Source organism: Parasteatoda tepidariorum, chromosome 10, assembly GCF_982258835.1.
Source record: "Parasteatoda tepidariorum strain Cologne lab strain chromosome 10, Ptep-v5.0, whole genome shotgun sequence".
NCBI lineage: Eukaryota > Metazoa > Arthropoda > Arachnida > Araneae > Theridiidae > Parasteatoda > Parasteatoda tepidariorum.
In genome coordinates, this window is record NC_141764.1 from 16,750,669 (window position 1) to 16,763,849 (window position 13,181).

Here is a 13,181-nt window from a genome sequence, read left to right on the forward strand (position 1 = left end):
GATAAATAGCCATTGGTGCTTAAGAGAGAGACCAGGTACACTTAATAATCCCAAGTGACTTGTGACAAGAGCACGTGCAATGCATAAGAGACACGCCAAAGGTAGGCTAACGAGCGTTCTTGAGTACCTGACAAGTGTCTAACATTCTTACATCCATCCTTTTCTTACGTCTTGCATATCTGTCTTACGTTTCATTTCCACTTTGGTTTGGCTGCAGATGAAAATCGCCAACAGCCGATTACCAAGATCCCCAAACTGAGTTCGTGACACTTTTTTCTATTAACACACTATTCATCTTCAACGATCTTCTGCTGTATCTGAAGATCTTTGACGTTTCACAAACTTACCCCAACTTCCTCTAGTTTTGTCAAAACTCTCACTCACTATTATATTCCTGTGAGCTAAGTTGAAGCAACTTTCCTTCTTTTTTTTAAAAAATGAAATTCCATACTCCTATAAATTTCAGTGCTACATTTATCTAGAGAAAGCTTAAACAATTTTATTTGCTAACTCGAAAGTTCCATGTCAAGTCTTAATTCGGCCAATGATAAATCATATTAAGTACAAAATTGGCCTGGAGTTAAACGGTACTTATTGAATTTGTTTTCAAGAAGTCTCAATTACTCTACTTAAACATAAATAACCTGTACTCATTTAACTTTCTGTATAACAAACTCATATTTATAGGTTTAAATATTTATATTTGATAACTCGAAACTAAAAGTTGTAATCACTACGCGCTAATTTGACCAAAAATGACACAAGACAAGCACCAAAGTGATACCGCAAATTTTTTTATTTAGTTCATATCTGTGCTAAATCTCTTACTGGAACCATTTTCATTAAGGCTCGATTTCACTGTACTACATAAGCAAAAAAACCTTATATTCCTATACATTTCGGTAGCATACTTTTACTATTTATAGTTGTAACTCAGTACTATATCATTACCATGATGCGTTTAATTCGATTAATGGTATCACAGGACGTGTATCAAAACGGCTCTATATTTAGTTCACTTTTAAGCTAAAAGTCTCAATTACATGACGTAAACAAAAATACTTTTTATGTCTATAAATTTCTAGGGTAAACTTTCACTTAAATAGTTTTAACTACTTATATTTCTTAACAAAGATTTACCATGTGAAAACTAAGTTCGTTACAATTTGACTATTTATTTAAAACTAAATCGGCCTTGCATTTAGTTTATATTCTTGCTAAACTGTCTATTGAAATATTTTTCATGAAATTTCAATAACACTTTATGTAAACAAAGCTAGTGTCTATTGTTCAAAATTTTATAAATCCCACAACAATGGTAACTGATGCACGTAAAATCTGTCGAGTCACAAAGTCCTCCATGTTACCCATAACAAATCATACCTCTGGGGGGTACTGACCCAGGAGTTTCCTTGTCATCCGAATTGGTTCAAAATTACAAGGCTACGGAGTTGAACATTAGTAGTCGTAAACCCAAAATTGGGTCGGTTGTTCAACAGCCATTATTCCAAAAAAAAAAAAAAAAAAAAATGGCAAGAAAAAATAACTAGGAAAAGTATTAGAGAGCTATATAAATAGCTAACTGAATGTTTTACTTATATTCCTTTGTAAATTTTTTCCAGATTCTTAACTTTTAAGTGGATTGAATACGTTTTTATTCGCCATGATTCCGTAAATCTTTCTTACACGTATGATTAGTCTGAAAAATGTTTTTCGTGATGAGTTAAAGGTAAACTTTTAAATTTAAATGGTTGGATAAAAACTTTTTTTAATTATGATTTCATAAATTTTCTCAAGAAATCATAAATTTATAAAGTTAAACAGTGTTTTTACCCATTATGAAATTCAATTTTGAATAGAATTGAATTGAATTTATATTCAAATAAAATAATATTGAAATGTAAATTAATTATAAATTCCTACAAACAGCGTCTTAACTCTGCAAAACATGAATCTAAATTCGAAATATTATTGATAATTCACCAAATGCAATAAATTAATAATAAGCTCTTTTAAGCACCACTTTGAAATATCAAGAATTGAAATTGAATTTAACAGAGAAGAAAATTAAACAAATAAAATAAATTGAAGGTGAATTCCATTTAACAACGCATTTAACCTGGAAAAATTGTATATAAATTCAAGATATAATAAGTAGAAAATTCAGCAAACTAAGTATAGATGAATGGTAAATTCTTATAAACGGCAGTTTACATAGAGAAAAAGAATAGTATTTTTAAAAATGCATAACTCGCGCATTTTTTTTTACCAATTTATCAAATTAGCTATTGACGCATCATAGGAACGTAGCATTATCAGAAATATTCTTACGTTGTTCTATGACGCATGAATAAAAAATTTAATAATTATGTTTTTTCTCTCTTCAAAAGTGACATGGGGAGACTTCAGTCATATCTCACAAATGTCCACCCACATGATGAATGAATAAGGAAGTTGTTCTTAATTAGGATTCTTTGTAAAGCATAACTTCATTTCAGTTCACAAAAAGGAAAATGATTGGAAAGAAGGCGGAGTAAAAAAATCTATAATCGGATGTCATTAATTGCTTCGTAATTAGTGTCATTTTTTCGTCCATCCCATCCTATTTTTTGCTAAACTCATATTTTTTAAAATAAATAATCGATGCAAATTTTATTAGTTATGGTCACATAATGACTTATATTCTACAGCCTCAGAGGTTATTACATATTTGAAGAAAAAGCATAAATTTTTCTCTTCAAATTGGATCTACAACAAAATAAATAAAATATTGCACAAATAAAATGAAACATTTTGGAATATGAATAAAAACATTTTTATTCATTAGAAAACTAATTGATTTGATTGATTTAAAAAAGATTTAATTTGGTGTAGCTATTTAAAGCTCAGCATTAAATCAGAAAAAAACTAAATCTTAAAGGGATTGTTTTTTTTTTTTTTTTTTAAAATAATATTACACCTTTATAAACAATTGTACATTGAGAAAAAAATCGCAATTTAATCTGATTTATATTATGATTCCTATATATACAATTATTTAATGTATATATACATATATATATATCAGATGTATGGACTATTAGATGTATATAATTACTGTTATTGATAGTGGAAATATTTAAAAAGAAATTATGCAGGTTATGGAGGAGATTTTTAAAAATTCATCATTGCACCTTTTTCTGATACAGGAAAGTAAAAAGATGCTTCTGTTTGAATTTTCTCTAAAAAATTTAAACACGTGTTGCGAAGTGAATTTCCTTTTGTAGCAGAAACTTTTGTATTAAATTGCCAATAATATTAAGTACAGAATTTTGTTCCGTTGTAATTCAAATATTATTTCAGAGAAACTGAAGAGTAAAAAAGTATTGCCGAATTCAATGAAAAAAAGTACTCAATGATTTATTAAAGAAAAAAAAAATGCTTTTACAAAGCTGTAAGAATAATATAATAAACTGTCTTTATTTCTTTCAAATACTTATTATATAATATATATCTTTAAATGTTATTAACCATTAATTATAATTATTATTATTATTACAGTTTTATAAGGAGAATTGAATACTTCTGGTAAATGATGACTAAAATAGATACACCTTTATTAGCATTTGAAAGGGCGATAAAGTAAGTAAATTAACATAATTATTTTAATTATATGTCTGTATGTATTAATTGCTAGCAGATGATTATATGCAATTTCTAACAGAATCTTGAACATGTAAATTTAAACACCCACTTTAGGTCACCAACAGCGCCATTTTTAAACATAAAGCAGAAATCAATTATTAATTCATTTATTGTTAATTCATTCATTTATGCTATATAAATCCATTTAAAAAAATAATTGCGATAATTTGCTAAATTAGTTTATCATACTTTTTTTTTTTTAAGTAAATTACTGATGTCATTATTTGACTTTGCAATTTTATTTGATGCATGTTATTTGATACATGCTGGTAGCTTTTTTTAAAATACTTGGCTTTGTTGATTGATTGATTTAAATTTAAAAATAAAATACAAACATGGGTCTAATAGTTGTTTTTCTTTATTTCTTCATTATGCTTTTGATTAATTAAATTAATTATTCTTAGCATAGCTTTAAATAAGAAATATTCAAAGAAACTAATAAAAAGGGATTACTCATGCAATAGAAAAAAGTAAAATGACATATTTAAATCATATAATAAGTTTTCTTAGAACTAAAAATATATTGTATGTTATACATAACAAAGTATGCAGTCACGAAAGCAGTCATACAAATAAATATGATACATTCATAGTTCACATGAAATAAATAAGCAAATTCAAATAAACTTGAAACAAATGAAACTTATTTTTATATCCCTTACAATTTTTGAGAAATAAATCATATTTTCAGAACATAAAAAAAATGCTCTTACATCAAAAACCCATTTCACGGGGCATAACTAACTCCATTCATACGCCAAAAGCAACGGCAAAAAGAAATTAATAAAAAAAAATAAAAAAATAAAAAAAAGACAACAAATAGATGGGTCTGACTCTCAACTGTACTCCTATACAAACATATTCGCACATGCTACTTTTCAAACTGAAGGGTAGAACGAGAAAAAAAAGCCAAGCCCTCCCACTATTCTATACATTTTTTTTCACACATATATTCCGTTGCAGGAAAGAAGAAGTATGAACAAAAAAGAATAGCTGTGTTTATTTAAGCGCTCGTCAATCAGGACTTGTGATCAGGAATTAGTTTTAGTGCAGATAAAATAGCTACAAAAGTCGACCTCCTCTGGTAGAGACGATTTGCAGGGAATAAATTCGACATGAAGGGGGAAGGAGAGAAGCGTCGTAAAATTTAATTGGCCCTCTTTAGAACACTCTTGTGGAGTGTAAAAATGAGATACAGTCGCCAACTCTTGTGACTGCCTTCGAGGTAGAAGAATTAAACGTTTAGTAAGAATTTGGGGGTTGTTTAATCTTACTTGCATTTTTTATTTTGTTATTAATTTAAGATCCAGCACGTAAATTTCATAGCACGCTGAAGAATTAAAAAGAAGAAAACAAAAATCGGTTTCTATTTTTTCTTAGTTCGATTTTTAGTCTGCTTTTTAAACAGTCAGTCCATATCGGAATTGCGATTGCTAATATTCTACTCGTAATTTTTAGCCTTACTCAGAAGACGAGGGAACACTTTGGTGGGGCATTGATTCAAACTCGGCTTCGTGAAGGACGCGAATTTTGTATTTTACGAATAAGGACCTACGAAGAACCTTCCACGTCTACCCCGACGCAAGACGGAACTGAATTGTTTACCAATAAAGATGTATTAGGTGCAGATGTATTTCGTGAAGATGTATTATGTGTAGCTGTATACGTGAAGATGTATTACGTGTAGAGGTATTACATACAATCAGTCCGACCCGAAAGTCGAACATAATTTATAAAACAACCATGACCGGGTTTAAACCTGAGTTGATTCATACGAAAACGAATGCTATAATCCTACTAATAATCCCCGCTCTATATAATTAACAGTCTATAGAATTAAGATCCCTGGTAGATCTTCCGCACAGTCACATAGCTATATTCTGCGCATGCTCCGTGAAGATCTGAAATAGTGAATGATCTGCCGTGACTCGAGGGCACAAAACATACCTACGTGAAAATTGGAAATGCTGCGTGAAAATGCAATTTTTTCCGATTATTTAAGTCTGATAGTATTTTATCTAACAAATATGTCAAAAATACAGTTCACTGTCATTGTTATTTTATAGACGCATTACCGCTGTACGAAACGGCAAATACTTATTTATTTTTATGATGATAATCTTGTTATATTGACCATCAATTCGAAGGCAATGGAATTTATGATTTAAGTATCGGGATGAATTTTATTAAACTTTTTTGCAGGCATATTATATGGAGTTATATTTTGTTTTATAAAAATATATTTTAAGTTAATACACAATATTTCTGCATTAAACAAAGTTTTAAAAAACTCATTGAGGACTTTCGAGATTAAGCAGCCCGAATTTGCGTTACAAAGGTAGAAGAAACACAAAAGCATCAGGTTACACATTTTTGCACATAATAAAAAATAAAGGACTGGCTAGCCTGGTTGGTAGGACGTTGAGCGCATGTTCGTGAGTTCGATCCCAGCCAGCTAAAAACTCCCCGTGTATTCTGGTGATGGTGACTGGAGCACGTTAAATCAGCCGACTCACAAAGTCCTCCATATCCCCATAACAAATCAATAGGATACTGGGTTGGGATCTTTAGGGATACTGGGTTGAAGATTCAATCCTGCGGAGGAACCGAGGGTGTGCGGTATTGGTCCTCGATAAACTACTCTACCTTAAAGTGTTCGACTTCGTGTCCAGGTCGTCGGGCTATCGAAGTGGGGTGCCACCCCTTCTACAGAGGATCAAAATTGTGGTGGCATGTCTTCGGATCATCCTCAGGGACGTTTCCCAGACCGTCGCCAATAGCCCATTTTGCAGCTCTAGTGCGACGTAAATGAACTACAACAAAATAATAATAAAAATCCTAAATTATAAAAGAGTCTTGATATATAATTTCCACCAGTCTATCTTTTGCCTTTAACAGTAATGGATGTTGATGCCGTTATGAATAGGAAGTCAAGTTTGTATTGATGCATGTCTAAAGAGTTAGTATCATGTTTTCTGCTAATTTTAAAATTTTAAGGTAGCGGATTTTCCCGATTACTTTAAAGGCCTGGTGCACAGTGATGTTGATAATATAAACAATGATGTTCACGATAAGGGATTATATACACAATCAATTGCACTATTTAGCAAAAATTTTAATGGATATTATTCTGAGTAATGCTAAGTATTGCATTAAATCGCAAAACTAATGTAAATTCTGTACTTCATTTTGCGTTGTTTCTTTCTATTCATAGAGAAGTAAAGCATAAATTTTTATCATTTAATTAGTTCGATATCATGATATAATTATTCATTATAGCTTTATAATTATTCATTAGTTCGCTTTGCAAAGTTTTTGCTCACATGGGTTCTCTTTTACATAAAATGTCACAGGTTCTTTTTTTTTATTTTTTATTCTTCTAAAGAATGGGATTGGAGGCCGATTAATTGTTTAATTACAAAAAGTGTTTTTTCTTTCCCTCCCCCCTTTTTTTCCTCTTTTTTTCTTTCTTTTCTTTTTACTGCTCACTCTTTATTGCTTCTACCTTGAGTATTGCGTCCAAGATTCTATCCGAAGCTTTTTTTTTTCGGGATTGGTCTTTATTTGTATTAAAAGCTTGTGCTTTGAAAAAAGATTGGAATTCCATATTCCCAAAGGGTTAGCTATTTTTATTCGAAAGCACTGAATTTTTTTTCGAAGAAGTATCCTTTATCAACATGCATTCGATTTTTTCCGTCGACTCGTTCGATAGAGGGGTGAGCGAGCTTGCCATGCACGACAATTGAATAACGCCATCAGGGGTTCCCTAAACATGTTTTCTATTTGCGTGGGCCCTCTCGCTGCGGGCAGAGTAATATCACGAAATCCATTCGGAAGCCGAAGTTAGAACACTTTTGCTAAATCAAGTTGCGGAGAAGAGTGTTCTGGCGTTGATGTACTAAGAACCTAGAAAAGCCATTTCCGATTGCTTTGATACCCAATCAAGGACTCGGTTGGAAAAGCTTTCAAGATTTGATGGAAATTCCGAGTTTAGCTCCACAACATAGAATTTCCATCACACGAGCTTTTCCTTTTCGTCTCTCTCGTCTTATTCCATTCTGTTTATATAGTTTTCTATTCTTTTCATTTTAATACAATGCTAAGACTATTTTGACATAGAATGAAAGATATAAAAAATTAATGAGATAAAAGAAAGAATTTGGAGAAATAAATAGTCGATGAGTTAACACTAGAAATATTGTTGTCAAATTGATTGATCTTTAATTTTATGTTTGTCAATTAATTAAAAAAATATGAAAATGTAATTGAGAAAATTATCTTGTCTTTTTCTATTGTGCCTTTATTGTTTTTTATTATTTATATTCAAACGCAGCAGTAGGACTATAATAGATTCGACTGTAAATTCAAAATTTACTGAGCCAAAAAGTATTCGGAATGATAGATAGTTCATTGGTTCATTCAAAGAGTAATAGTATAAAAATGATTGAGGTCTTTAATTTCAGGACAGTTTTGTCAATTAATAAAAAAGAAATTTTTTTGAAAAATTATGTAGCCAATTATCTTGTCTTTTTCTATTATGCCTTTATTGTTTTTTATCATTTATATTCAAATGCAGCAGTAGGACTATAATAGATTCGACTGTAAATTCAAAATTTACTGAGCCAAAAAGAATTCGGAATGATAGATAGTTCATTGGTTCATTCAAAGAGAAATAGTATAAAATTGATTGTGGTCTTTAATTTCAGGACAGCTTTGTCAATTAATAAAAAAGAAATTTTTTTGAAAAATTATGCAGCCATTTATCTAGTCTTATTCTATTATGTATGTATCATTTTCTTATTATTTGTATTCAAATGCAATGTTTGGACTATTTCGACTTCGACTGAAAGTTTAGGATTTACTGAGAGGGAATTTGGAGAAATATAGATAGTTAATAATTCAATATAAAGAGTAGTAAAGCTAAATTGATTGGTATTTGATTTCAGCACTATCCTAGTCAAATAAAAGTCAATTAATTTTATTGAAAAAATTACAGAGCCAATTATCTGTTTTTACACAATTATATATATATATCGTTTTCTATTCTTTCTATCCAAGTGCAATGGTTTACGAATGGTTTATGCCTTAACGAATTCAAATAAAAATTGAAAAAATACTGAGTCAGAGAAAATTCCAAGCCGAGATTAATAAAGAACGATTACAATTAATAAAAGGAGTTACAATTTAATAAAAGGAGTAATAGTTTTTTGTAGTGTTAGATATTTATTGAGTATTTTTTAAACAGAGTTTAACTTGAAGTTGCCTAAAAAGTATTTTTACAACATTATATATTTTTATTGTAAATAGAATTATATAATATGTAATAGTATTTACCCGATTAAAAACTTTCTTCGTTTCAAAAAATTACAAATATGAAATAACAGTCGACATGTTTCATGAGAAAAACAGAAGCCCATTTTCAAGATTTGCTAGGCTGGGAAGTAAAGAAACAAAAAAGTTTGGCTTCTGGAAAATCTTGAAAGCAAGCTCCTATTTTTGAAGCGCTTGAAACATGCCAACTTCATATTTGTACTTTTTTGAATAGAAGGAAGTTTTTATCAGGTTATATCTTACCGCTCCTGTGTCTTAGGATCATTTATTTAATGTTATAGTATTGCTATAAAAATCCATCAATTAACAATTCTCTCGTGGATTAATCTTTTGATAAATTAAAAATATCAGTAAAAATTATAAAGTATTACAATCTTTTTCTTTCGACGAATTTTTTTGCAGCACTTTTTAAAGTGGTTTTTATTTACCCTCCTTAAAAATTTAAAGAAAAAAAAAGAACAAAAAGAAAACGCGAAACAATGGCGATATCTATCTAGTTCAAAATATTACTGAGACTTCAAGCAACACAATGACAAGTAAAATTTCTAGATATCTCAAAATACAGTGTAAACAAACTAAAAATAAAAAAGTTTCAAGAAGTTAATTCCTTTGTGTTATCTTCATCGGGAGACAGCATTTTTTTCCCTTTCCATTCTAATCCGCATACCATTTTCAAACTGCATCTTCTACAGACAGAAGAGCCATTTATCATTCTTAACATCTGTTCAATATGAAGTCAAAACTCAATGCGAAGGACAAGAAAACCAGTTTATTTCTCTCTAAGATCTGCAATTTTTTCAAGAGCATAACTACTAAAATGTTTTTCTTTACTAAGATTTTATTTCATTTAGCGTATCAATAATAAACTTTAGTTCAGGGACTAGATATTTTTAATGGTTATTTAATTATTAAATTTTTATAGATAGCAAATATATGTGAAAATAATATATGGAGTGTTAGTTTCGGACTATTAATTATTTCACGTAATCTACATCGATTTTTGTTGTAACAACTGATTTACGAAAGAGTAGAATTAAGTTGAATTTCCTATTTATTTATTTTAATGATCCATATTTTGTACGCGTCTACGAATAACTTTTTATATATTTAAAAAAAAAAAAAAAAGTTTTTATTTCTTTTGAGGAAGGGACGAAAGGCAGGGGATAGAGCGTTGGCGCTCCAATTTAGCAATCTAGGTTTTGTTATTTTGTATCTAGTAATCTGCGATTATTTCATATACTGTTCATGTCTTGCGACGTGCACTGTGCTGACGAAAATTATCCCCATTGCCAGAGGTTTGAGACCCCTTGCCTTTGGGCTAACCATGGAAAGTTTTCATGCTTTTCCACGCCACATAGCACAAATACGAGCTAATTTCACTTAAAGTTTTTGACGAAGATGATTTTTCTCAGTGCTCAAATCAGGAGTTCCCTTATCTTCTTTCGGGTAAAAAATAAAACTACTAAGTTTAACAGTGATATAGCTGCAAATTCGATATCGGTCGACTGTTCGAAGTCAACTTTTTCACGTACTTATTCAAATAAACGTACCTATTTGTAAGAAAGTTGAAATAAAAATTAACATATAGATATTTTTCATTGTCTTCAATAATCTTCATATAAATTAAATATTATTATTTAAAGAAAAATAATATCGACAAACTATTGAATGTCTTATTTACATTAATGTCTTATTAATGTCTTATTTACATTTAATCGTTACAACTAAAAATTCTATGCAAAATCACAGAGGGGCGCAAAACAATGGAAAGTATATCACGGGCTACAAATTAATATAATATAATGGGTTTTTGTTTCGTTCTAGCTGAAGTTTAGATATTTCATTATCTTCCAAGAAGAAAACAGTATTGAATTTGTATTAAAAATTATTTTAATTTAAATAATATTCAGTTTAAAAATCAAATCGAATGAAAAGAAAAAAAATAAATGTAAGTAAATGAATATGTATTAATAAATAAATATGTACAAATTAATATAAATAAATAAAAACAAATAAATATGAATAACTAAATATGAATAAATAAATATAAATAAATAAATATGAACAATACCTACTTATAATACGTATTTAATCTAGGCATTTTTATATGAAGAGTATTTTTTTTAAAATCAATGGAAAGTGCAATCCCTTTTAGTTATTTAAATTACCAAAAAAAAAAAAAATTTGGTTGAATTAGGTTTAAATTATTTTACTTTAGATTAGGTTTTTGTGTAATAATACTGTATGCTGATTTCATTAAACGAATCTTGAAAAGCGAATGATGAAACAAGATTTAAAAAAGAAATTAAAATGTTTCAAAGATTGCTGATCAAATATTTTGAAAATTAATTATAAGTCTATAAAGTGCTATTCTTTATGCCTGTAACCTTTTATATGAGCATTCAAATATGCGTTATAAGACAAAAACTGTCATGAAATTTTTAGATATTTAAAATAAATATATTTAAGATGGCCAGTAATTTTACAAGAATACAAATAAAATAAATCAGTTTTTCAACATATGGAAATGTAAATAATTTGTTTTGCAACTTTAAAGATTCTATAAAATCGAAGCAAGTATAAGGAATTACCAACAAAATTGAAGGCAAAAATAAAACAAGATAAAAAGCTTTATAAGGTTCTTGAACAAAAATCAAGCATTTTAACTACATTATAGGATATCACAAATTTAAATAAAAAGGAAAAAAAAAAATGAAAGAAAGTTGTGAATAGCATGACTATTTATTATCAGAGTCAGTCCTGGTAAAGGCTACTATTATGAAATCAAAGATACCACTCTTTCATAAACTAAGACCAAAATGCATTTGGATTTAGCTTGCCTGATAATACTTAGAAATATTTAAAAAAAGAAAATTGCTTGGGGTTATTAAGACTGAAATTTCTTATCTAGTTTTCTTTAAAAAGGGACTTATTTAGAAATTATTTAAAAAAAAAAAATAGGTAATCACAAAAGCTGAGAAAGCTGACAAATCCTGCAGATGATAGATCTAGTGTTTAATTTCTGCTGAGTAAATCTTAAGCACTCTTTGCTTTCATTTACTTTTCGTTGTTTTTCTTTTCCTCCTTTTTCTTTCATATTTTTCCCTTTATTTTAAAATTAATATTCTGGATTTTGAAATGCAATATTCCTTTGTTACCACCATCCCGCCAATATCTAACTGCTGCTAATTAATTTTGGAAAATAATTACAAAAATTAAAGAAACTTCTTAAGACTAATACATCGCGCACAAACGAAATCAGTAAATTTTTAAGCAAAATCATAAGAAATTTTAACAAATTTATAAGAACGTAAAAGTGTGCGACAGAAATAAATATAAATATTAAACTTATAAGACATTCAATAATTTTATTCAAACTATTTTCAATAAGTGTTTATTGCTCCAAGTAAAAAATATGAAAAATTTTACTATTCCAATCTTTACATTTGATAAATAATGTTTTTCACAACAATTAATCATCAAAATAATGCAAAAAATAATATTTTATCTTACCAAAACCGCAAACTGTGTAATGAAAATAGATATAAAATTTTTTCTTTCTCTCTTTTTCTTCTTTTTCTTACAAAAAAATTCTTGGAAAGTAAAAAGTTTCGTCGTAGGAATGATTTTGCCATTAAAACTGCCAGGTGCAATATTGCTCTCTGAGGAGCCATTGTTAGAAAGCGCAAAATTAAACTTTGCACCAAACTCAGTGATTATATCTTTCGTGTTGTAAACATTTTATCTTTCTTGATTAAAATTCGAGCTAAGAAATAAGTATAACTATGGAGTTTTTTTTTTCTAATAAGTTATCGCTTTAATTTTACATTCTTACGAATCTAAAGAAAGAAAAGAAAATACAGAAATGTAGAAAGTGAACGTTGAATACGAGATGCATTTTTTTCTTTTATTATTCTTTTATTTTTTCCTTTTTAAGAATATTCATTTTTTTCCGTATTGTTTTTTTTTTGAATTATAGTAAGTTATTCATACAGAAAGTTTAATCAATATTTTATAATATCCCAATTTGTATGATTCCAACTAAGATATTGTTTATTTCTAGATTAAACAAAAACAATTAAAAGCAAAATGGTCTTTTTTTTAAAAAAATCTTTGATTGAATATAAAGTTTTTCTACCATTTAATTTAAGTTTTATTTCAAAATA

The 13,181-nt window shown here is 28.7% G+C and overlaps 1 protein-coding gene and 1 long non-coding RNA gene across 7 annotated transcripts in view; one reads left to right on the top strand and one right to left on the bottom strand.

Moving 5' to 3' along the window:
• Positions 1–13,181, bottom strand: part of LOC107450669 (homeotic protein antennapedia-like) — a 240,182-nt gene that overhangs the window by 101,459 nt on the left and 125,542 nt on the right. The gene's annotated exons all lie outside the window — the stretch shown is intronic.
• LOC107450670 (uncharacterized) overlaps positions 1–13,181 on the top strand; it is a 169,860-nt gene that overhangs the window by 50,880 nt on the left and 105,799 nt on the right. For all 3 annotated transcript variants that reach the window (XR_015429618.1, XR_015429619.1, XR_015429620.1), the window contains one exon: positions 3,541–3,621. This is a non-coding gene — a long non-coding RNA (uncharacterized LOC107450670). The remainder of the gene's footprint in view (positions 1–3,540; positions 3,622–13,181) is intronic.